The sequence below is a fragment of the Trichechus manatus genome, unplaced genomic scaffold (genome assembly GCF_000243295.1).
Source record: "Trichechus manatus latirostris isolate Lorelei unplaced genomic scaffold, TriManLat1.0 scaffold00153, whole genome shotgun sequence".
In the NCBI taxonomy this organism is placed as follows: Eukaryota; Metazoa; Chordata; class Mammalia; order Sirenia; family Trichechidae; genus Trichechus; species Trichechus manatus.
Genome location: NW_004444089.1, coordinates 3185449 through 3211765, shown reverse-complemented (window position 1 = coordinate 3211765; position 26317 = coordinate 3185449). Strand labels below are relative to the sequence as shown.

The following is a 26317-nucleotide window of genomic DNA, read 5'->3' as shown; positions in this document are numbered from 1 at the left end:
TTCCACTTAAAAGGTCCAAGTAGCAATTAACTGCTAAAATAAGAGAACGTTATCTACTTCTACTTCAAAGTCCGGGTGTCTTTGTGAGGACAAAAGTCAGTGTGGCCAGCCTTAGCAAGCAGGAACTGCTGTAGGGCCACGCCGGAGCAGAAAGCCATCCCAGGGGACAGCACCCATCACCCTGAGTTTCAAACATACCAGCCTGAGCAGATGGAGAGACAGTAAAAGTTACTGGAGCAAGTGTCCTTGAACTAGAGCCTCTCCCAATTCCAGTAACCCTCTTCATCCTAATTAACCCATAGCAAATCCTAGCGTTTCTTGAGGATAATTGTATGACACAAAACTCAGTATTTGGGGACCAGTGGTGTAACGGTTTAAGCGCTTGGCTGCCAGACAAAGACCTGGCGATTTGCTCCCGTAAAGATTACAGCCTAGAAAACCCTATGCGGCAGTTCTACTCTGTCACACGGGGTAGATGTGAGTCAAGATCAACTCGATGGCACCCAACAATAACATATATATATGTCTGTGTTCGAGAAGGTAGGAGAGTGACATAAATTTCTAAAAGATTTCCATTCAAAATAACAAAACTAAGAATGCATTTTGGTGTATAAAGGGGACGATGCTCACCATTCCTAGCCTCTCAAGAATGAAGTCTATTTCTTCACAATTTTGATTTTTAAGTTAAATTTGGTTTTGGTTAAAACTAACACACACACACCCGTTGTGTGCCAGCCCCACTGAGGCCCCACTTTCTAGCTTTTCGAGGACAGTCACTATTTACTACACCCCTCTCCCCCAGGGGGCCTTCCCTGCTTTTTACCATGCCTAGCTAGCAAATCTGCCCCAGCCGTGAGGTTCCAGAAGTGCACCAACCATTTGCGTGCATTTCGTAGGCTGGTTAAAATTCTAATCTCCACCAGAAGGGACAGATACGAGGCTGGCTGAAGGTATGGCTCCGAGAAGCAGATCCTGCCTAAGCCCGTGTGTCTGGATTTTTTTGTCCACCAGGAATGCACGCTGCATTCTTCCCTCTCCACCGAATCTAAAACTAAACCCACTGCTGTCAAGTCGATTTCGACTCAAAGCGACTGGACAGGACAGAGTAGAACTGCCCCATAGGGTTTGCTAGGCTGTAATCTTTACAGAAGCAGATGGCCAAGTCTTTCTCCCATGGAATGGCTGGTGAATTCAAACCGCTGACCTTTCAGTTGGCAGCTCCAAACCATAATATCTGAACGCCTTTGGGCAGATACAGAAGAGCAGGTTTCTCTGTCTACTGACCCTGTTTAAGTTTTCTTTTAGAACTTATTACAATCTGAAAGATTGTGTGGGAGGGGGAGGTGCACACACACACACCCACACACACACGTGACCCTGCCTCTGTAGAACGGAAGCTCCATTAACTGCTCTATTCACTGCTATCTTCTAAGTGCTAGAATCTAGGCATTCATTAAATAAGTATTTTTTTGAAATGAATGAGTGAATGAATGAATGATAGCCAGTAGGTAGATGGTGGTATTACTGCTCTAAAAATCTGACTTAAAAAAATTGCTTTCCTGTAACATACAAGAAACCCAACAAACCCAAACCAGTCAACTCCAACTCACGGCGACCCCATGTGTGTCAGAGTACAACTGTGATCCATGGGTTTTCAGTGGCTGATTTTTCAGAAGTAGATCACCAGGCCTTTCTTCTGAGGCACCTCTGGGTGGACTACACCTTCAGTTAGCAAAGTAACTGTGTTCGCAAAGTTAGAAAGTGAGGCTGGTACTGAATTGATGTTTGTTTTAACCAAACACAAATTTAACTTAAGAATCAGAAATATGAAGAAGTGAGAAATGAGTGGAGCAGACGGTTGAGGCACTTGGCTACTAACTGAACGTTTGGTGGGTCGAGTCCACCCAGAGGTGCCTTGAAGAAAGCCCTGGTGATCCACTTCTGAAAAATCAGCCATTGACAACTCTGTGGAGCACGGTTCTACTCTGACACGCATGGGGTGGCCATGTTGCAGTCGACTCAAGGGCAGTTGGTGGATGGGAAGAGTCAAAACGCCCAGTGTACACTCAGCTTCCTACCTCCCTTCACAAAGCACAGGACTGCGAAAAGAAGAATCTCTTTACCTGCTTTCGTCAGCAGCCCACAAAGACAGACAAGCACAGAGCCTGTTTTTCAAAACACTCAATGCTTTTTCAGATGCTCCCATTACTGGAGTCTGACCCAGATCGTTTGAAATAAAAACTAGTTCCCTTTGAGATTATAGGGGTTAGCCATCCAAAGCGTATACTCCTCTTAGAAACGGGGGTACATTTGATGTCCCAAGACGGTCTACCTTAAACGAGTTTCTAGAGATCAGGGTAACCTTAGGTAAGTGTGCGGCTGCTAACTGAAAGTTTGGTGGTTCGAACCTACCCAGTGGCTCCGAGGGAGAAAGACCTGGCAATCTGCTCACGTAAAGATTACAGCCTAGGAAACCCTATGGGGCAGTTCTACTCTGTCACATGGGGTCACCATGAGTTGGAATCAACTTGACAACAATGGGTTTTTATGGGTTATCTTTTCACATGGGAGAAACTGTATCAGATCTTTTGGTGCACAAACCAAAAAAAACCAAACCATTTGCCGTCGAGTCTATTCTGACTCATAGTGATCCTGCAGGACAGAGTAGAACTGCGCCATAGGGTTTCCAAGGAGCAGCTGGTGGATTTGAACTGCTGACGTTTTGGTTAGCCGCTGAGCTCTTAAGCACTGCGCCACCAGGGCTTCTCTTCGTGCACAGTTGTATATGAATTGTTCTTTCATTCAGGTCTCAGCGCCTCGCTGACTCTGCCGGTTCTGAAGGCAAAGCTTGTTAGTAAACAAGAGCTGAGATCCTTCTTTAGGAGCATGCCTTCCTCCCCACCCCCCCTCCATCCCTCCTTTCCCATAAAACTAACAGTGTTTACTGGTGTTACTGGAACGTCTCCTAAACCAAGGATGAGGCATTACTATGAGAACCTGCCACACTGTGTATAGAACCATAATACACTGTCCACTAATGCATGCATGAGGCTGTTTAAGGAATGGCACTTTAAAAGCCACTGCAGATACTCAAAGTGACCAGAAACCCTGAAAAGCCATAGATCGCAAGTGAGGACGAACGACAACAAACTCCAAAGATGACAGGAAGAATCATATTTCTCTGAGAAGAATTATTAAGGAATAAAAAATGTTGGGATAAGAAGCAGTAATTAGTTTGAACAACAGAAGAAGATTTCTTAACAAAGACAGGGATGATTCCTAAATATTTTAAAGTAGACCAAGAAAAGAGTATCAGGTAAAAAATACCCTGAAACAATGTTTGCCTTGGAAGAAAAATGTATTCAATGATACATTGATTTTTGCTTAATTTCCATAAAATTCCCTCCCGATTTTTTTAAATGTTAGAATTCAAACACATTCTTTAAAATTTTTTAACAATATTTTTTAACTGTGATACATAGTTAAGTCACGGAACATCAGCCATGTCAACAATCTTCACGTGTACAGTTCAGTGCCATTAATTATGCTCATCATGTTGTTCAACCAGCACCCTTAACCGTTCCCAAATTTCTTCATCACCCGCAATAGAATCTCAGTGCCCCCTAAGTACTGTGCCTTCCTTTCTCCTCCTAGTTTTGTTGGTTAAATAGATTACTAAAGGAGCCCTGGTGGCACAGTAGTTAAGCCCTCAGCTGCTAACCGAAAGGTCAGCGGTTTAGCTCCACCAGCTGCTCCACAGGAGAAAGATGTGGCCATCTGCTTCTGTAAAGATGACAGCCTTGGAAACCCTATGTGGCAGTTCTACTCTGGGCTATAGGGGTGCTATAAGTCAGAATCGACTCAACGGCAATGGGGGAAAAGAGAGGAGCACAAAAAAAAATCAAGAATTGAGGACCCATAAAAATATATGAAATCTGATTAATGCTGCACCTAAGAAAGGTCCAGCAACTATCTTCTTCTAGATGCACTGATGATGTGATATTTTTCAATAATATTTTATTATGTTTCAGGCGAAGGTTTACACAGCAGTTTAGGTTCCCATCCAACGATTCTGACACAAGTTGTTCGGTGACATTGGTTACAAGTCTTCACAACGCGTGGACATGCTCATTATTTCTGTTCTGGTTGTTCTGTTTCCTTTAATCTAGTTTCCCTGCTCCCTCACATTCTCATCTTTGTTTTAAAGTAAGTGTTGACCATTTCATCTCATATATGTGATTTTGAAAAGGAGCACGGTCCTCACAGGTGATATTCATTGTTTTTTGAGCCAATCTGTTATGTAGCTAAAAAGTGACCTCAGGGGCTAGTTTGGGTTCAAGGTTTAAAGAGTATTTCAGGGCAATAGTCTCGAGGAGTCCTCCAGTCTCAACCAGTCCAGTAAGTCCCTCTCTCTCTCTCTTTTTTTTTTTTTTTTTTTAGAAATTTGAGGTTCTGTTCCACATTTTCATCCCATTCCATCAGGGCCCATCTATTGAGGCCCCTGCTGCCGCTGTGATCTTTAACTGGCTGTGATCCTAACAAGAAGCAAACGCCCTTGAAGTACAAGCTCTCTTCGCTGACTCCAACCTGTGACCTCTTAAATTCGTTTTTACCTTTGGTCTCCCGAAGGCAGACCCCCTGGCAGAGAGTGAAGCCCTTCATAAAGAGAAAGTTACCACAAGTCTCTGCCTCCCAGCACTTTATCTGAGAAAAACAACTGTAGCACCTCGGAGATTTCCTTTATAAACGTCTGTCGTTGGCTAAGATGCAATTACACAGACTTTCCCTCCGTTTTCAAAGTAGCAACTGTCAGCAGAGCCTGAAAGGATTTCTGCCCAGATGGGTGAGCAAAGGCAGATGAGGTTACATTGACATTTCAACGTCCTTTCTCACCAAAGGGAGATCGAATAGCCTGCTGGAGGCAGGATAATCCTGAATTTCAGCTTCCTCTTTCTCCTCAAGCCGGCTGACAACCACTTTCATTCATGCGTCCCTCGTCCCTCGCCGGCCCCTCCTCCCTTCTTCTGTCACGTTCTCCTCCCCCCAATTTTCTTACTCCTCTGGCTCATTTTCGGCAGCACAGTCTCATTCCTTTGAACCCCATTAATTCAAAATGCAGGATCCTTTGGCCAATGCCTTTGTATTTTTTACAAAGTATTTTTTAAAAATTTTTATTGTGGGGAAAATGTGCATCGCAAAACACATGCCACCTCAACAATGTCTACACATACACATTGACAATATTCTTCAAGTTGTGCAAACATCATCGCTGTCCTTTTCCAGATCATTCCGCCACCATTAACATACCCTCAGTGCCCGCTCAGCAAAAACTGTTCTCCCTTTCTGTCCACCCTGGCGACCGCTTACACTCTTTGGTGTCCATGTATTTCCTTTTCTGTATAAGTGAGTTCATACGGTATTTGTTCCTTTGCAGCTGGCTGAGTCTGCTCAGCGTAATGTTCTGAAGGTTCATCCATGTGGTGGCGCATCTCAGGACTTCATTTCTCTTTATAAAAACAAAACCTGCTGCCGTTGAGCAGATCCCGACTCATAGCGACCCTAAAGGACAGAGTGGAACTGTGCCATAGGGTTTCCAAGGCTGTCATCTTTCCGGAAGCAGACTGCCACATCTTTCTCCCACAGGGCAGCCAGTGGTTTTGAATCACTGACCTTTGGTTGGCAGGTGAGCGCTTCACCACTGCACCACCAGGGCTCCTTATTTCTCTTTCTGGCTGAGGAGTATTCCACTGTACGTAGGTACCCAAAAAAAAAAAGAAAAAAAAACAGTTGCCACTGAATCGATTCCGACTCATTGCAACCATATAAGACAGAGTACAACTGCCCCACAGGGCTTCCAGGGAGCAGCTGGTGAATTCAAACGGCTGACCTTTTGGTTAGCAGCCGAGCTCTTAACCACGGCACCACCAGGACCCATGTACGTACCACATTTTGTTTATCCATTCACCTGTTGATGGAAGACCTCTGCATGTTTTATGTCAGCTTTGAAAAAGGACTTGCTGACTCCCAATGTAAATCAGGGGTTCTCAGAATCTCAGGTACCTGAGATCACCTGGAAGGCGGAGCCCCATTCCATCAGTGGGCCTAGGTGGGGCTTGAGGATTTGCATTTCTAACAAGCTCCAGGTGCTGCTGGTGCCACAGGCCTGGAAACCACACTGACACCATCTAGTAAATAAAGAGCAAAGCAGGGGGCTGTGTAAACCGATAAGCTTCCTTAACTCCCAAACAGCTAACGCTGTAGGCAAAACAGAGCGGGAAGAGCACTGGAGAGGGACTCGGGGAGACCCTGGGGAAGGCACTTGCACAAACTGGGCTTCAGTTTCCTCATCTTCCTTTCTCTCTCTCTTTCTACATTTATTTGTCCACTGTGGTAAATACAAAACATTTGCCATTTCAACATTCTTCACATGTGCAGTTCAGTGAAGGAGCCCTGGTGGCGCAACAGTTAAGCACTCGGCTGCTAACCAAAAGGTTGGCGGTTCTAAACCACCAGCGAGCAGCTCTGTGGGAGAAAGACCTGGCGATCTGGTCCCAGAAAGACGACAGCCTAGAAAACCCTATGGGGCAGTCCTACCCTGTCACGTGGGGTAGCTGTAAGTCAGAATCCACTCAAGGGCGCTGGACAACAACAGGAAACAGTGGGGCAAGGAAGAAGTACAATGTCATTATAAGGGAAAAAAAAGATAATCGAGAATTAGGTTTACTCTATAAGAAAACTGAGTCGATTTCTACAAGTCAATGGCAGGGATGAGAATGGGGAGGATGGTTAAAGGAGAATTAAGAGACAGAACAACCAAATGTAGTGTGTGGCCCGTGTCTGAATCCTGATACAGGCAAACCACTTGTTAAAAGACAGTTCTTTAACACAATAAAAGACATTTGAATATAATCCGGGTATTAGGTGACACCAAAGAATTAGGGCAATTTTGTTAGGTATGGTACTTGCATTGTGCATAGGTAAGAAAACATCTCTATTATTATCATTATTATTATTTTGGATGCATACTAGAATGCATCTATATTTGCATTTAAAATTTGCAGTGAAATGGCATTTATATTGGATTTAAATACTTCAACAAAGAGAAAAAAAGTGTAAATGAAGCCAGGGTGAGCAAATATTGATAACTGCCGAACCTGAGTGATGGGAATATGCTGTACTATTGTACATTATTTCTCCTTTTGTGTTTGCTTGAAAATTTTCATAGGAAAACATCTTTTAAGATGAGGCTCATTTATTTAAAAAAGTTCCCTAACTCTTATAACGGCAATAATGAAGGGGTGCTATCTTTGAACTTCAATTTGATAAATAAATAAACAATGCATTTTTATATATGTGCACACACACACACACACACACACACACACACACACAGGTAGTCCCCGATTGACGACGGGGTTCCGTTCTGATGACTCCATCGTAAGTCTGCTCTCATGTCAGTCAAATACCTCATTTCAAATTAACAGCTGATGCTTCTGATTGTACGAAACGCTGAATAAGATCACACTATCCGCCGGGTCCGCAATGAAGTCAGCGTCAGTGTCATAACAATGAAGTCAAAGTCAACAGCTGTCAGGCGCCTGCGCAGTTCAACTGTCGTATGTCTTTAGAGGTGAACATTGCCCAGCTTTCTATCTATTTTGACCCCCGACACCAACACTGAGTTCATTGTAGACCAGGCCATAACCTGCCAAACAGCAGTGTTGTGAATACTAAATCATATCATTGAACATCTGAGAATGATAACATCAGCAAATTACGTGCTGTCACAGTGTATACAGTACATATTACCAAAGATAAAATGTATGAAAAAAAGGACGAGTGTGGTTCGTCATAACTCGAACTAGTTGTATACATAAAAAACTGAACACCATGTGTATTTCAGGTTCCATTTCAGGGGACTGGGTATTCAAAAGCATCAACTAAGATCTGAAGTCCAACTACACCCTTCTGCATAAACTGAACGGTGTAATCTTGGAACATTTATACATGCAACACATAACAAGGATGACTGGAGGTAGGGTGTTATGGACTGAACTGTGTCTCCCACAAAGACATGCTGGGTCCGAATCTCTATACCTATGAAGGTGAACCTGTTTGGAAACAGGGTCTTTGCAGATGTTCTCAGTGAGGTTAAATGAGGCCACACTGGAGCAGGGTGGGTCCTAATCCTATATGACTGGAGTCCTTATTAAAGAGGCAAAGAGACACAGAGACAGAAGGAGTAAACAAGGCTGATGCCCTCATCTCAGACTCCCAGCCTCCAGAACTGTGAGACAATAAAGTTCTGCTTTTTAGAGACACCCACTGGGCGATATTTTGTTACAGCAGCCTTCAGGACTAATACAGGTGTCATTTGCCTAGTTGTCCTGTATCATGCCTTTGTTACAATATGGTTTGGGTCATTTCAGAAATACTTTTGTCTCAAAAAAATACGTGTCGCAACAAAGAAAAGTCCTGGACCAGATGGCTTCGCTGGGAAATTCTACCAACGATTCACAGAAGAAGTGAATGCAACACTACTTACACTTTTCCAGAAAGTAGAAGAGGAGGGAACACTTCCCAGCCATTCCATGAGGCTAGCCTTACCCTGATACAAAAGCCAAAAAAGACACCACAAAAAGAGAAAAATACAGACTAAGACCCCTTGTGAATACAGATGCAAACATCCTCATGAAAAATACCAAAAAACAGAATCCAAAAGGGTATTAAGATGATTATACACCATAATCCAGTGGGATTTGCCCCAAGAATACAAGGGTGGTTCAACATTAGAAAATCAGTCAATGTAATACAACCCAATAACAGAACAAAGAAAAAGAACTACATAGTCATCTCAACAGATGCAGAAAAGGTATTCGACAAAATCCAACACCCTTTCATGACAAAAACACTCAACAAGGTAGGAGTAGAGAGGAAATTCCTCAATACAATACAAGGAATTTATAAAAAACCCACACCTGATACCGCACTCAAGGAGAAGGACTGGGAGCTCTGCCCTGGAGATCAGGAACAAGACAAGGATGCTCACTCTCACCTCTGCTACTCAGCATTGAACTGGAAGGCCTAGCCAGCACAATTAACCAAGAAACAGAAATAAAAGGTATCCAAATTGGGAAAGAAGAAGTAAAACTATCCTTTTCACAGATGACATGATCCTATGTGTAGAAAACCCCAAAGATTCCACAAGGAAGCTATCAGAGCTAATAGATGAATTCAGCAAGTGGCAGGGTACAAGGTCAACACAAAAAGTCAGCCACATTTCTATGCATCAGCAATGAGCAAGCTGAAAAGGAAATTAAGGAAACAATTCCATTGACAGTAGCATCTGAAATAATAAAGTACCTAGGAATAAATTTAACCAGGAAGATGAAAGACTTGTACATGGATAACTATAAAAAATTATTAAAATAAATTAACCGTTTCAACCAACCAACCAACCAGTTGCTGCTGAGTTGATTCCAATTCATGGCAACCCTATGTGCTGCAGAGTAGAACTGGACTCCACTGGGTTTTCAAGGCTGTAAAATCTCAAAAACCAAACCCTTTGTGGTTGAATCGATTCAGACACATAGCAACCCTACAGGACAGGGTAGAACTGCTCATAGGGTTTCCAAGGAGCAGCTGGTGGATTCAAACTGCTGACCTTTTGGTTAGCAGCCAAGGTCTTAACCACTGCACCACCAGGGCTCCCCAAAGCTATAAAGAAGACCTAAATATATGGGAGGACATTCTGTGTTCATGGAATGGAAAACTTAATAATGTTAAGATGTCAATACTACCCAAAGCAATCTATAAATTCAATGCAATCCCCTCAAAATTCCAACAGCCTTCTTTGCAGAAATGGAAAAGCCAGTCCTAAAATTTATATGGAAAGACAAGCAGCCGCAAATAGCTAAAGGAATCTTGAAAAAGAAGAATAAAATAGGAAGGCTCACACTTCCTGATTTGAAAACACACTGTAGGGCTACATTAATCAAAGCAGCCTGGTACTGGTATAATGATAAGACATATAGACCAATGGAATGTAATTGAAAGTTCAGAAATAAACTCATAAATCTATGGTTAGCTGATTTTCGACAAGGTGCTACATCCATTCAATGGGGAAAGAAGAGTCTCTTTAATAAATGGTGCTGGGAAAACTGGATTTCCACATGCAGAAGAATGAGGCTGGATCCATATCTCACTGAATATATGAAAACTAGTTAAAAATGGATCAACAACTGAAATTTGAGAACTAAAACAATAAAACTCTTAGAAGAAAACATAAGGGTGTTTGCTTTGTGACCTACTTTTTAACAATGGATTCTTAAATATGACAACAAAAGCATGAGCAGCAAAAGACAATATAGATAAATGAGACCTGATAAAAATTAAAAACTTCTGTTCATCAAAGGACTTTATCAACTGAGGACACAACCTACAGATTGGGAGAAAATATTTGGGAACCATATATCTGATAAGTGTTTAATATCCAGAGTACATAATGAACTCCTACAACTTAACAACAAAAAGATAAACAACTCAATTAAATAATGGGCAAAGGACTTGAACAGACACTCCACCAAAGAGTATCTACAAATGGCTGACAAGCACATGAAAAGACACTCAATGTCATTAGTCATCAGGGAGATGCAAATCAAAACCACATTGAGAAAACCACCTCACCCCACTAGAATGGCTATGATAAAAAAGCAAAACACAAAGCACAACAGCAAAAAAATAAAATAAAAGGAAAATAACCGCAGGTGTTGCCGAAGATGTGGAGAAATTGGAACCCTCATCCACTGCTCGTGGGAATGCAAAATGGTACAGCGACTGTGGAAAACAGTCGGTAGTTCCTCAGAAAGTTAAACAAAGAACTACCATAGCCACCTAGCTGCAGCTGAGTCAATTGTAACTCATGGTGACCCCCTATGTGTCAGAGTAGAACTGTGTTCCATAGGGTTTTCAAAGGCTGATTTTTTGGAAGTAGACTGCCAGGCCTTTCTTCTGAGGCACCTCTGGGTGGACTTGAACCTCCAACCTTTTGGTTAGCAGTGGAGTGTCTTTACCCATTTTCACCACCCAGGGTGTAGAACTACCACATAACTCAGAAAATCCACTCCTGATATGTATCTAAAAGAAATTAAAGTAGGAATGCAAACAGAAACCTGTGCACCAATGGTCACTGCAGTACTACTCACAGTAGCCAAAAGGTGGAAATAACCTAAATGTCCATCAACAGATGAAGGGATACACAAAATGTGAGGTATATATAAAAATACAAAATAAAATATTACTCAGCCGTAAAGAGAAATAAAGTCCTGATCCATGCTACCAGACAGACAAACCTTGAAAACACGATGCTGAGCGCAGTCAGTGAGTCACAAAAGGACAAGCATCGTATGATCCCACTCATGAGAAACAGGCAAAGGTACAGAGACGAGGGTTTACGAGTGGTGGCCCGGGTAGGAGGGTGTGAGAGACGGGGACTCATTGCTTAGGGGGCACTGAGTTTCTGTTCATGGTGGTGGAACAACGGGGAAAACGATAGCAGTGGTAGCTGCACAACATAATGAACTTAATGTCACTGAATTCTACATGTAAAAACTGTTGAATTGGCAAATGTTTTGTTGTATTTATTTTTACCACAATAAAAAAATGTGTCTCATAAATTAATCAATTCATTAATTAACAAATATTTACTGAGACCCTAATATGTACAAGGCACTCTGCAAAGTTCTCTGGGGAATACAAGGGTAAATAAAAAAGAAATAATTTGAGAGATTTAAAAAAGTTAAAACATTCACCCATAAGATGCCACCAGGCAAGATAGGGAACCTTGATGGTGCAGGGGTTAAGCGCTCGGCTGCTAAACAAAAGGTCCGTGGTTCAAACCCACCAGTTGCTCCATGGGAGAAAGATGTGGCAGTCTGCTTCCATAAAGATTTACAGCCTTGGAAACCCAGTGGGGAGTTCTCCTTTGTCCTATAGGGTCACTATGAGTCGGAATCAACTCGATGGCAGTAAATAACAATATAATATAATATGCATCTATTATAAAATAATACATACATGCATGTATAAACCCAAACCCATTGCTGGTGAGTCAATTCCAACTAGACAACCCTACAGGACAGAGGAGAACTGCCCCATCAGGTGTCCAAGGCTACAAATCTTTATGGAAGCAAACTCTCACATCTTTCTCCCTCAGAGAGGCTGGTAGGTTCGAACCGCTGATCTTTCAGTTAGCAGCCAAGTGCTTAACCACTAAGCCACCAGGGCTCCCTTTAGCATGTATAATATACATTATATAATAAACTAATCCACAGTATGCAAAAATATACATATACATATATAATATAGATGTTATACATATCAATGCCAGCTCATTTAAAAATAATTTAGGTTTTATTAAATCTCTGAATAGTTTTGGAAATATGTACTGACTATATAAAATTCATTGGCCACTTGCTCACCAGAAGCATGTAATCTGAGATGGTGATAAATCCCTTAACCCCCATAAACATATTAGGCTACCATTACTGAATGTTTTGATCAAGAAATCAATAGATGAATCCTGATCAAAAGGGTAAAATTCTGGAACAGAATTTCAAATTTTCACAGAATCCAGACTTCCTGGATATGTTGAGCCTGGAGGAACCCCCAAATCTATCACTCTGAGAAAAGTCTTCAAACCATGAACCGAAAATATCCCCTAAGTCATCTTTAAACAACTGTTGAGCTAAATTAGTAAGGAAAGTTCGCCATGAGCATTGTGATCTTTTACAGAATTATCTATCTGGGATGAAATCATCAACAGTAACGCACGGAGAAGTTTAGGGGGTAGTGAGCCTAGGCCAAGGGTGGTGAAGCCGTATGGGAAGAGATGGTGTGAATGGTGACACAATCAGAAGGTGGTATCAATGCTACTGGAACGTACACACAGAAATTGATGAAGGGGGTCTATGTTCTGCTGTGCATATCTTCACCAAAATTAAAATTAAAAAGTAAAGTTTATATATTATGAGCGCAAAAGCAGAGATTGAAACAGGAGTCAAGATAGTCCCCAGACCCTGAAACCCAGGGAGGCTCCGTGCATTTCTAAGAGACCTCAAACAACAGACATACACAAGTCCTAGTATGATGCCCTGGTGGCGCAGTGGTTAAAAGCTCAGCTGCTAACCAAAAGGTCAGCAGTTCAAATCCACTAGCTGCGCTTTGGAAATCCTACAGGGCAGATCTACTCTGTCCACTAGGGTCACTATGAGTCAGAATCGACTCGATAACAACGAGTTGGGGGGTTTATTGTGATACAGCATTTTTTTTCCAACTACATAAAGCCATAATCTTCCCATTCAGCTTGTATACTTGATATATCTTAAAAAAAATCTCTTGAGAAGAAAACAAGTTCTCTAATGCATCCTCTACTTTATAAACCACAAAAGAAAGGACCAAATTAATGAGTAATAGGGATTTTATTCCTAGAAAGGGAAGTTACGCTTTGTAAATATCTAATAGTTCCATTAGAGGAAGCTCAGAGGAATAATTAACAAATCAAACCTCCCAAACCTTTAATAAACAAACTGTTTCTCCTCTATTGGCACATTCCCCATTTATAAATGAACTTTTCCTACCTTCGTTAAGTAGGAAGTTAAAGAGTCAATATCCAAGATGCATGCAATTAACCCTCTGTCATGGAAGTTTCCTCTCATTAATTTTTCGGAACTCTTGTAACAATCTTACTCAAAATGTTATGCTAGAACAAATGTAACCACACTATTACTTTGATGAAGCAAACGTAGTGGCATGGAATCTGGACCCACTTAATGTTGGTTAACAAACAGTGCCCAGATTTTAATTCATAAACATAAAGGAAAAAAAAAATTTTTTTCGAATTTTTAGATGTCAGAGAAGGCTAAGCCAAAGGAAAGGAAAAACTTGCAGGTCTATTCAGTGATGAAAAGCAAACAAAAAAGAGTATTTCCACTAATTTTTAGCAGAAATCAAGCATAACTCCCACCACCACTCTAATATCACATGTGAATGCTGTGAGCTACATTCCAAATACATAATAGCTACCTTTACAGATTGGTAACTTCATAGCACAGCGAAACCAAGAAGGAGCCCTGGTGGGGCTATGATCAACGCACTTGGCTGCTGACTGAAAGGTCAGCGGTTCGAACCCACCAGCTGCTCCACGGGCGAAAAGACCTGGCGATCTGTTCCCGTAAAGATTACAGCCTAGGAGACCCTATGCGGCAGTTCTACTCTGTCACATGGGGTCACTATGAGTCAGAATCGACTCGACGGCACACAACAACGACAGTAAAACCAAATCTTTTAGCTGGAAGTTCAGCACACACAAAAATTCCATTCGCTCATGGCTTCTTGTTACAAAGACTCACATCCAAAAAAGGCCCAAATCTCACCCCTGAGGTATTACAATCTCCAAACAGGAACTAACAGACATTCTGGTATCTGAATAGTGGCATTACAAGGAAATCCCTGCAGAAACATCCAACTGCTCTTCCCTCCCCCATCCATCGACAGCCTGGGGAGAATCTTGCACGCATCCGCATTCCATCCCATCACCCGCTACACCCACATTAACAGCGGGTTCTACCTACCAAGCCCTTTGATGAAGCTGATCACACAGGACCGTCTCCAACAAGCTGCTGTAATCTCCATGAGCCCGAAAAGGAACCCAAACTCACAGTCTGGAACTGCTGCAACCCGCTATGTCCCAAGGCAAAGAACCATAACAACAGGCTCCATGGCCCCAGCACTCACGGCGGCCATGAGTGTTTTGGTTGCAAGGTGTATTTTTGATCAGATACTAAAGACCTACAGTAGAAGACAAACTAAATCCAGGGCGACTGTTCATACCAACAGGACCATTTTTAGCTGCACAGTAAGACAGTGACCTACAACCCGCAGAGTGCCCGAAGGTCTATATTTATCCGCAGGAACATATGACAGGCTGGTGAGGAGGCTCAAAGCCCTCCAGGAACACAAGGCCGGCCCGAACGGTCTGTCATAAACTGTGCGCACCAGACACACGCATGGCCCCGCGGTTCCAGCGACCCTGGGCGCTCAGATGCACGACAGGAGCAAAGACAACACAGGGTGGGAGACACCCTTGCTTTGGGAGCCAGGGGCTGTTGGCCACAAGTACGAAGGATTTTAAACAGCTTCAATTCTTACAGACAAAACCAACGGCAGAAAATCCCCGCTGGAAGCCAAGAGTCTGAGAGAAACCATACACCCTGAAGGAAAACCAAACACTGAACATGTGCTGACAGAAGTCATGAGGCAAGGAGAACGGGCTTAACTACAGAATTACATTCTCTTAAAAGACACAGCACAAACCGACTTGCTGAAAACCTAATTTACATGACAGAGAAGGAGCCAAAGATTGGTAAACATTCAGCACTTTACCCTTCAAAATAAAACAGGTTAGGCTGAGGAGGAAGCTGAGAAGGAAAGTTCACAGTTACTTTAAACAAAATAAAAGGGTAACTAATTGATCCTTCAAGAAGCATTACTTCTGACAGAAGAATTTTCTGAAGGTCAGTGAAAATCTCTCTCTTCACTAACAGCTTTTGTGAAGAGCACAAAACACAAGTAATTTTCTCTTCTATTTTTCTTTAGTAAAACAAGCTGGAATTGCAGAACAGCATGGTATGGAGCACCCTACTGACTGAACTGAAACATTTAACAGGAAAAAAACATGTCCCAGATACTAAAATGAACACTTGAAGTGATTTTGGCGCGCTAATACCAGCAAAGATACCCATGGTACCACTGCGTTTCGTACATTTGGGCGTTTATAACACCATTTTAAAGGTTGATGAGGTAGATATGTGACAATATCTTCACATTTTTACTAAAGGAACCAGAGCCATTATCATACAATAGTGTGCCTATGGAGATGTCTGTATTTTGAGTAAAAAGGATTTTTCTTCAGTCTTCCTCTTTCTGTATCTAAACTGGAGTCCGGGCTCCACTGATAACTTGCATGTTATCAACTTCAACCCCCTCGTGCTATTATTAGACCAACTGTCAAGTGATGTGACCGTCATTCAATTGAAAGAACATTACTTACAACAGCCTCTCAGGAATATGAAAAGAAAATATTTTCAATCTTTTTTCTCACCCTTTTTACACCAATTACCAAATAATACTTAGGGGCAGTGTACCAAAAACAGCAAACAAATAAATCCACTGCCATTGAGTCGATTCTGGCTCATAGCTACAGGACAGGGTAGAACTGCCTCATAGAGCTTCCAAGCAGCCGCTGGTGGATTTGAACTGCCGACCTTTCAGTTAGCAGTTGTAGCTCTTAACCACTGCGCCACCTAAAGTGCCATACGTGATTCAGGTAACATGCTAGGCATTTTCCATACACTATTTCATTCAGTCCTTACAGCAACCTTACAAGGTAGCATTGTGATCTCCATTTTAGAATAGAAGAAAAGGAACAAAAATAACATGGAATCACTTGCCCGAGGTCATTCAAATACAGGTCTGTCAGACCGCAGAGTTCCAGCATTTGCTCGTTTTTATTCTAATATTATTATTATTTATTCTAACATTACTCCCTAACATGAAAAGGGACTTCTACGCAACAGTAACCTGAGAGCATTTATCCTTGTATATATTTAAGAGGTGCCCCCAAAATAATCTGCCTGTTTTTTTTTTTTTACCCAGAAATGTTACTATCTAAGACCCAGCTGAGTTCCAGAGAGCGACACCCTCTGTGGTAGTCTGTCCCTTACAGGTGTTAGGATTGCCCTGAGGTCATTAGGATTGCCCTAAGGGCAGGAAGCACATTGTTTTCATCTTTGCATCCCCAGGGCTTAGTAACAGTTGAGTTAATGAATAATAAAAGGTCTCTCTATGGTTGAAAGAGTCCCCGGGTGGTGCAAACAGTTAAAGTGCTCAGCTGTTAACCGAAAGATTGGAGGTTGGAGTTCATCCACTGGCATCTTGGAAGAAAGCCCTGGTGATCTACTTTTGAAAAATCAGCATTGAAAACCTTAGGAAGCACAGTTCTCTGACACACATGGGGTTGCCATGAGTCTGGGTCGACTCGATGGACATTGGTTTACGGTCAAAACTGACGTCATGAAGCTTAGTCTTTCTTACCGGAGAGTCCCCACCTCACTAAAGCCATCCCTACTCAGAGCCTACTTTCTCCACATTAGACATAATTCCAACAGTCTTGGTTCCCCCTCACCTCCCAGTTCATGTTAGATTAAAAGTAATAAATCACAGGTGGGTAAAGTCTCCTAAAGACAGTAGGAATAAGTGCCAGTTGTCAGCTGATGGCTAATATTGATAGGAAGTACCAGAAAACAATGATAACAACAAAAAAGCAGACATAAAACTTACAAAGGAAAACAGACCAAGGATATTTTAGTAGAAAAACAGACACTGCACATTGCAAGATCCCCAAAGGTATCCATATATTACACTGTTGTTGGGTGCTCTGGAGACAGTTTAGACTCATAGGGACCCCATGCGACAGAGTAGAACTGCCCATAGGGTTTTCTAGGCTGTAATCTTTACAGGAGCAGATAGTCACATTTTTCTCCTGTGAAGCTGCTGTGGGTTCAGACCACCAGCGGTTTTGGTTAGCAGCTGAATGCTTACATTATATAATCATTATTAACTAATACATTTACTGATGATCTGAATTCCTTTAGACATGGCTAAAGTATGACAGCAACCTACCCCATAAACACATACAAAGAACAGCAAAATACAATTTAGAGAGGATTCTATTAAAATGAAAGTGTTTTGACACTTTAAGGAATAAGCTTCATGTCTAGGAGAAATTTACGCATAGATCCCTTGTTCCCTGATAGTGCTAAGTAAACGTTATGTAATTCAAACTACATGAATGCAATTTAAATTTAATAAGTAAAATAAACTGGATCGATGGTATGTTTAACTGCTAGTTCCACATTGCTATTGTTGGGTGCCATCAAGTTGATTCTGACTCATAGCGACCCCATGTGACAGAGTGGAACTGCCCCATAGGGTTTTCTAGGCTGTAATCTTTACGGGAGCAGATAGCCAGGTCTTTTCCCCACAGAGCCATTGGGTGGGTTCGAACAGCCAACCTTTTGGTTTACAGCTCAGTGCTTAACCGTTGTGCCACTCGGGCTCCTTTGCTAGTTCCATAATAACCCTCAAATATTAATTAAATGAATGATTTTAAAACTCATGCTTTTTTTTCTTTTATAGTTAATCTAATATTCATAAAAAATTTCCTTTCTGCTTTTGTGTGTCCTGGGGCATAAATGCAAATATTATTAAGGGCAAACGAAAGGCCAAACCTTTACAGGATTAAAAGTTGCAAAATAGTTTCCCTACATTTAATTTACCTCCTTAATTTCAGAAAGGACTGCTCTGGACCATTGGCTGACTGACAGCTATGCTGTTAGCGTGAAGGTTAGAGGATCAGACAGCCACTCTCATGAGTTGTAATCTAGCAGATTCTACAGGGAGCCCTGGTGGCACAACGGTTAAGCACTCAGCTTAGAAAGGTCAGCGGTTCAAACCCACCAGCAGCTCCATGGGAGAAAGACCCGGTGATCTGCTCCTGTAAAGATTAAAGCCTAGGAAACCCTACTGGGCAGTTCTACTCTGTCACATGGAGTGGTTATGATGACAGTCGACTCAACAGCACCTAACAGTAGCAACTAGATTCTATTCACTTAGCTGAATGTACAGTCAACCTGCTGTACTACACTATGGGAAGAAAAAAATATCCTTTAGACACCAATTCAAAATTTTTTTTTTTTTTTTTTTTTTACAGTGTCTAGCTTGAAGGAAAAGTCGACACTTAAAACGATCCAGTATCATTCAAGTGATGAGAAACGTAAGCTGATGATTCTGTTTTTCTTTCCCATCACTGGTCTCATGAATCCAACATTTCTCACTTTGGTTTCAGAATCGCTTTGTGATATATTTAATGAAATAGTTCAATAATAAAATAGCTACATTTTACTTGTATAATCAGATACATATTAGTCTTCCTAGAAATTTAGTCAACACAAGTGTTAAAATATCAACACAGAAATACGTCAGTGAACAATAGACGCCAGCGCTAAACAAGGATTATTATTTTCTCTATTTGTCCACGGCATCACACGCTGCTGTTGTTGTTGGTTGCTGTTGAGTCGATTCTGCCTCATGGCGAGGCCCCATGTGTGCAGAGGAAAACTGCTCCACGGGGTTTTCAAGGCTGTGACCTTTTGGGAGCAGATGGCTAGGTCTGTCTCCTGAGGCATGTCTGCATGGGTTCAAACCACCAACCTTTTGGCTGATATAACATAGTCCAGAATATACTGATTCACTCGTATTAACAAAACTTTCAGAGACAAGGAGCCTCTGAGGCCGCCTTCAAGTAGGAAACAAACTAAGTACAACACAAGCAAACGTCACCTGCAGCCTTGGAAAACATAACAAGGGCAGAGAAACCATAAAAGACAATGTGTGTCATTGTGCTTGCAGGAACTTGGCTATCAAACAGGCTTCTTGTAGGAGGCGCTTGCCAAGCATATCATTACCTAAAGACAAATACAGCTAACAAATGCAACCTGCAAATGTTGACTGGGAGGGCCTCCGGGAAAACACTGGTTTGTTCTAGCATAGGCTGCATTTGGAACCAGCCACTGGAAACGCCACGTTCTACCAGCCGGCTGTGCCATGCTCGGAACCTTCAGAGAGGCTCACTTTGTTGGTGCCATTGAGTCGATTCTGACTCGTAGTGACTCCGTGTGACAGAGAACTGCCCCCTAGGGTTTCCTAGGCTGTAATCTTTAAGGAAGCAGATCGCCAGGTCTTCCTCCCGAGGGGCCACTGCGTGAGTTTGAACTCTGGACCTTTCGGTTAGCAGCTGAGCACGTAACCATTTCACCATCAGGACTCCTTGAGGACAGTAGGGACAAGGTACATATAGCTATTCAGCACTTGAGAGGTGGCTGGTGCACCTGAGGAAGTAAGTTTTTATCTTAATTTTAATGAATTTAAATTCAAATTTAAAAACTGATATTTGATTCAGTTATTGGGAAATGTTAAGCATGCCTGGAACGACTTGCATTTGTGAAGCTGCTTTTTGACGGTAAAGTTTATAAACTCTTAATACAGAGCATGTATTTTTGATGAAAATTTGGCATCCAAATATAAATGTGCTGATAGTAAAATACACACTAGATTTTGAAGAATTACGAAAGAATCTAAAATATTTCATTGATTTTTTTTATATTGATTATGCATTGAAATATTTTAGATATATTGGATTAGATAAAATACATTTTAAAATTAATTTCCAATGGTTTTTTAAACTCTGCTTAATATGACTAACAACAACGATAGGAAATGTAAAATTAAATCTGTGTCTTGCGTTATATTTCTACTGGCTACACCGTTCTCTAGATTATGTATCAAGGAGCCCTGCTGGCAGAAATGCTCTCAGCTGATAACCAAAAGGTCAAGGGTTCAAACCCACCCAGTGGTTCCGAGGGATAAAAGACCTGGTGATCTGCTCCTGTAAAGATTACAGCCTAGAAAACCCTATGGGGAGGTTCTGCTCTGTCACATGGGGTTGCTATGAGTAGGAATCTACTCCATGGCACACAACAACAACTCCCCCCAAAAAACACATACCCTGCCCCCATTGCCACAACCACCCACACAGGAAAGACCTGCCCCTCAAGAGCAATGTATCCTCCTTTGCTGAAGGGACTGAGGAACTTTGGGACCACAAGTCAACAGTTGCTTGGGGGGTTGAAATCAACTGGTTGAAAAAAAAGATAGTTTTTCAGTAGGAGCCCTGGTGGAGCAATGGTTAAGTGCTCAGCTGCTAACTGAAAGGTTGGTAATTCAAACTCACCCAGTGGCTCTGTGGGAGAAAGACCTGGTGATCTGTTCCTGTAGAGATTACAAACTACAGAGCAATTCTACTGTGTCACATGGGGTCACTATCAGTCAGAATCTACTCGACAGCACCCAACAACTGCCTTATTTATGTGACGATCAACCAGTACCATTACTTATTATCACCAGAACACTCTGTGGCATTCTGCAGTAGCTACTGTCATGTTCTGGCAGCACATAAAAGTTAACACAGCTTCCAAAAATTTCCATACACACGGCAGGGAGGAGGCATTGACAGAATCTTATTCAACCAGCCTAATGGGATAGAGTTTTAATCAGCATAAAAATGCAGAACAATATGCTTTCATAAATTCACCGGAGACTAGCAGAACTCTTCTCCTCTCATTCACAACCTGTTTGGCATTGACAGAGAGCTTTTTGCTAGTGTCTGTGGCTCTGGGAAACACACTGCTGTCCCCTGAGGGTAGAAAGAAGAGTGGAACAACTGGTAACACCTGTCAGAGTAAGATCAAACCAGATATGGGCATTGATACAATGAAAACAGTCAACAAATCAAAGGTCCTATAGAAGAATCCTGATCAAAAGGGGGAAAATGTGAAACAGAATCTTAAATTCTCATGGAATCCAGGCTTTCTCGAGCCATGGAGGCTAGATGAACCCCCAAAACCATCAACCTGAGATAATCTTTAAACCTTAATCCTTAATCCAAAAATATCACCAGAAGTCTTCTTAAAATCAAACAACAGTTTAGCTCAATTAGTAAAGAATGTCTGCCTTGAGCATTGTGCTTTTTTAAAGAACTATCTATAGGTGATCAAATTGCCAACAACATCTCAAAAGGTTAGACAGGAAGCTTAGGGGGCTGGGAGTTTATGTCAATGGGGGAGAAACAATTTGGGAAAGAAGGGTGAGAATGTTTGCATAATTGAAGAATGTAGTCAGTGTTATTGATTTGCACATGTAAAAACTGTTGAAATGGTGTATGTTCTGCTGTGTATATTTTCAACAAGAACAAAATAAAATACATAAATAAACAGTCAACAGAGATGATCTTGAATCTTGTTTGTTAAGAGGTGCTGTCTTTGTGACCCTTCATGATGTACTGGTTTCCTGTGAAAACTGCATCACATTTTCCTGGGAGACTTTCATCCATAAAAAGTGGCTAGAGAACTGGATGGAATGACACCCCAAAAGTATCCCAAACCAATCCAGTGGGCTATGAAACGTCCCTTAAAAGCCAGGGGCCATCAAGTTGATTCGATTCATGGAGACCCCATGTGTATCAGCGTAGAACTGTGCTCCACAGGGTTTTCAGTGGCTGATTTTTCAGAAGAAGATCCCCAGGTATTTATTCTGAGGTGCTTCTGAGTGGACTCGAACCTCAAACCTTGGGTTAGAGGCCCAGCAAGTTTGCTGTTTGAACTACCCAAAGACTCCACAGCATCCTGTAGGTGTACATCGTTTGTAAATTTAAATTATTCAAGGTCATCTGGTCATTTAAATTTTATATTTCATTAAAAAACAAAACGCCTCGCCATCTATAACCTGGGAATAACTATGAAACCAATTCAACGCAGCAGCTGTAAAATGTGTCCATGTTATTTTGGTGAATTAAATCAAGTGAGTATTGCTAAGGATCGCCTCTACATTCACCATTTACCCTAACATAAATATTCTGTTTAAAGAGTTCAGTTTCTAGTCAAAGTCTAATTTCAAAACCTTGGGCCTCGGGGCATTGCTTCTGTCTTTATATGGTTTAAAGCCACCTGCGTGAGCTACATAGTCATACATGTTTTTATCATACATGAAAATGAAACACAGGCTGGATCCGGGGAAGACTCAGACCATGGCAGCCCCAACTCCGCTCAGTCACTGACTCTGCCCCACCCTCTCCAGCTCCTCCGTTCCTGTTTTACTGAGTCTTCATCCTCTCTTTCCTGGGTTATCCTCCCCGCAACTCTGCCCACCTCCATTCTCAGTCAACAAACCAAAAACCAAACCCACCACCCTCGAGTCGATTCTGTCTCACAGCGACTCTATAGGACAGGGTAGAACTGCCCCATAGGGTTTTCTGGACTGTAATCTTTACGGAAGAAGATGGCCAGGTCTCTCTCCCACGGAGGGGCTGGTGGGTGCAAACTGACCTTTTGGTAGTAGCCCTGCACGTGACCACTACGCCCCCAGGGCTCCTGAAGCTTATTCAGGCATGTCCAATTCGGGCTGATGCTTTGAGTACATGCACCTTAATCATTAGGATAAAAATCTCTGGGTTCATAATGTTTTTTTTTTCTAGTAAGGTAATTGGTTTCTCCAAATAAACATGCAACAGCGGTATTCTGGACATGGGAAAAGACCTTGATCAGTAAAGATTTAAATTTGTTTAGCAGATTTCAGTGAGAGTGGTTTCATTCCGATTTGGAGAAGTGGAGGGTTTGTTGTTGTTGGGTGCAGTGATTCCAACCCACAGCAACCCTACAGGACAGAGCAGAACCGCCTCATAGGGTTTCCTAGGCTGCTTCCTAGGCCTCATCTTTCTTCTTCGGAAAAGCTGGTGAGTTCGAACCACCGACATTGGTTAGCAGCTGAGTGCTTAATCACTGTGCCACCAGCGCTCCTTTAAGTGGAGGGTTTAGAAAGTAAACTTAAAGTAAATCCGTATAATTTAAACACACACTTAAGCAAATACAAGAATAAGTTAATATTTTTACAGACAGTAATATCCTCGATGGTGTTGACTGATTTAAGCAAAAAACCTGTCTCAGAAATATTCTCTCAAGTCTGGCTGATCTGATATGACAGAGTGGAACAGCCTCATAGGGTTTCTTAGGCTGTAATCTTTACGGGAGTAGATCACCAGGTCTTTCTGTCATGAAGCCACTAGATGGGTTTGAACTCCTGACCGTTTGGTTAGGAGCCAAGTACTTAACCATTGCTCCACCAGGGCTTCATATATATATGTATATACAGGTAGTCCCTGACTTACAACATATTCGGGTTATGATGAACTGCACTCAACGTCCGTCTTTTTTTTACGATTTGTATCATTGTTTATACACATACGTATGTATTAAAATATATCTGTAAGTTTATATGTAATGTTTCCAACCCCCAAAGACAAATAAAGATCAGATTTATAAAGACATTTATAATAAAAGCCAATAATAATGAAAAGTAAAAAAAAATGAGGTATTCAACTTACGCCAGAACCTACTTATGACAGAGTCGTCAGAACAGTATCCTGTCTTAAGTCGGGGACTACCTGTAGGTATGTATGTGTGTGTGTGTGTGTGTATATATATGTATATGTGTATATATACACACATACACAGATATATACATTTTATACACACACACACACAAATATACACATTATATATACACACACACATATATAAATACATTATTTACTTAATAACCAAAACCGAACCTGCTGCCGTCAGGTTGATTCCAACTCACAGTGGCCCTATAGGACGTAGAAGTGCTCCATAGAGTCTGCAAGGCTGTAATCTTTAGGGGAGCAGATTGCTGCATCTTTCTTCCTCGGAGCGGCTGGTGGGCTTGAACTGCTGACCTTTTGATGCCACCAGGGCTCCTTTACTTACTTACAGGGACTAATATATTTTATGTATATACCTTTTTTATGTAGGATATAGATATAATATCATATATAAAAAACCCATTGCCGTTGAGTTGATTCTGACTCATAGTGACCCTACAGGACAGAGTAGAACTGCCCCATTGCGTTTCCAAGGAGCGGCTGGTGGATTCGAACTGCCGACCTTTTGGTTAGCAGCCGAACTCTTAACCACTATGGCCCCAGAGTTTCCCTATCACATACAGGCCCTTTATATTATATTAGTATCGTTTTACAGGATCAGAGATTTTAAGTAACTTGCTCAAGGTCACACAGTGAGCGAGCTGCCGAGGCAAAGCGCATGTCCCTAAGTATCCCAAATTATACAGAGAAACTCTTGTTCAGTCCAAATAAATCAAACGAGCTAAAACCAACCATCCCCCTACAGTCTGTATTACATACACAATGAAGCGATCCAGGGGTCAAAAAAGCAGAAGAATAAAAAGAAGACACAATGAAGTCAGACACTGTGGCTCCTCCGTACAGAGATGGATCCGCATTTCAGGCCCCACCACGTCTGTGCCTCCCAGTATGGGTACTGAAGCTCCTCACACCAAACACAACGTGGAACCAGGCTTGCACAATGGGTCTTCACTCTCCGCGCCCTGTGACCAGCCTCGCATCACTTCCTTCTGCAGCAGCATTTGCTGGGAAGCAGGATTCACTTCTGTTTCCAGCAAGAACAATAAATAAACAAATAACAGCAAATAACCCAAATGGGATGAGCGTTCCAGCTGACTCTCCTACTTTGTTCACTTTCTGCTTGACGTGGGGGAGACTGAGGCCTGGACGTGGCTCTGGACTCACGTAGCGGCGCCAGCCCCAGTACCATCAGGCATGGGTAGGTCTTTCGGCGTTGATTCAACCCTGCCCGTAAAGAGCATCCTAACCTCCTCTCCCTGGCCTGGGTCAGGAGCAGATGCTTCGTGAAAACACTGAGCCTAATCAATCAGCCAAGTAGGCACCTTTCAGTAGAATACAGAGACGCAGGCCGACTTGAGGAGGAATGTCCTAGGTACAGGATCAACAATTCCTCTCTATCCTTCCCAGAGCCTGAAGAGCATTCTCATCCTCCTGGCCCAAGAAGTGACAGTCTCTCAGTGACTCCCTAAAACAAGGGCCTTGTCTGGCAGAACAGTATGATATTTAATGAACTCACTGGGTCTGTCTGATGGCTGCTATTCTGTGTACGAGGGACACTCGAGAATTGTTGAGTGGGCTGTTTGTCACTGGAGTGTGCACGCTTCATGAGGCGCTGTATCCTCCGCCTGACGTCACTTAGTATATTAACCTGATAACTGACTTAGCTTTGGGGCTTTTGCTTAATTTCTGCATCATGCTTCCCTATCACATCTAGGTTCTTTAAACATCACCAGCATCAAAATACAAACAGTAGTGAACGTTACTCCTTTCACTCTGACCTGCAGTGCGTTTCTAGTGCGTTCCCCTGGCCAATGACCCCAACTAGTAACTCTGAGGATATCGCTGGTATTTACAGACTGTGAATCAGGGACTGAATCCGTTCCTGCATTCCACAGAACTCTTACACCCACCAAACAGTTTGGATAAACATGGTTAATGAAATCAGGCTCATGAGTGTCCATTCATAATGCTATCTTAATTATTCAGTGTGTTCGGAACCATCAGCGTCTAAGGATTTTCCGTGCAATATCTGCGCATGGAAACACACAATCACAGGATTAAGGGTGAAAATACGTGCTTGACATAGTAGTGAGGTCTGGATTGTACAGTAAAACCTGTGAAAGCCAG

General features: G+C 42.1%; 1 protein-coding gene across 1 annotated transcript in view; it reads right to left on the bottom strand.

Annotated features, from left to right (window-relative positions):
* The window catches only part of FRY (FRY microtubule binding protein), a 314552-nt gene that overhangs the window by 272609 nt on the left and 15626 nt on the right, over positions 1-26317 (bottom strand). The window lies entirely within an intron of this gene.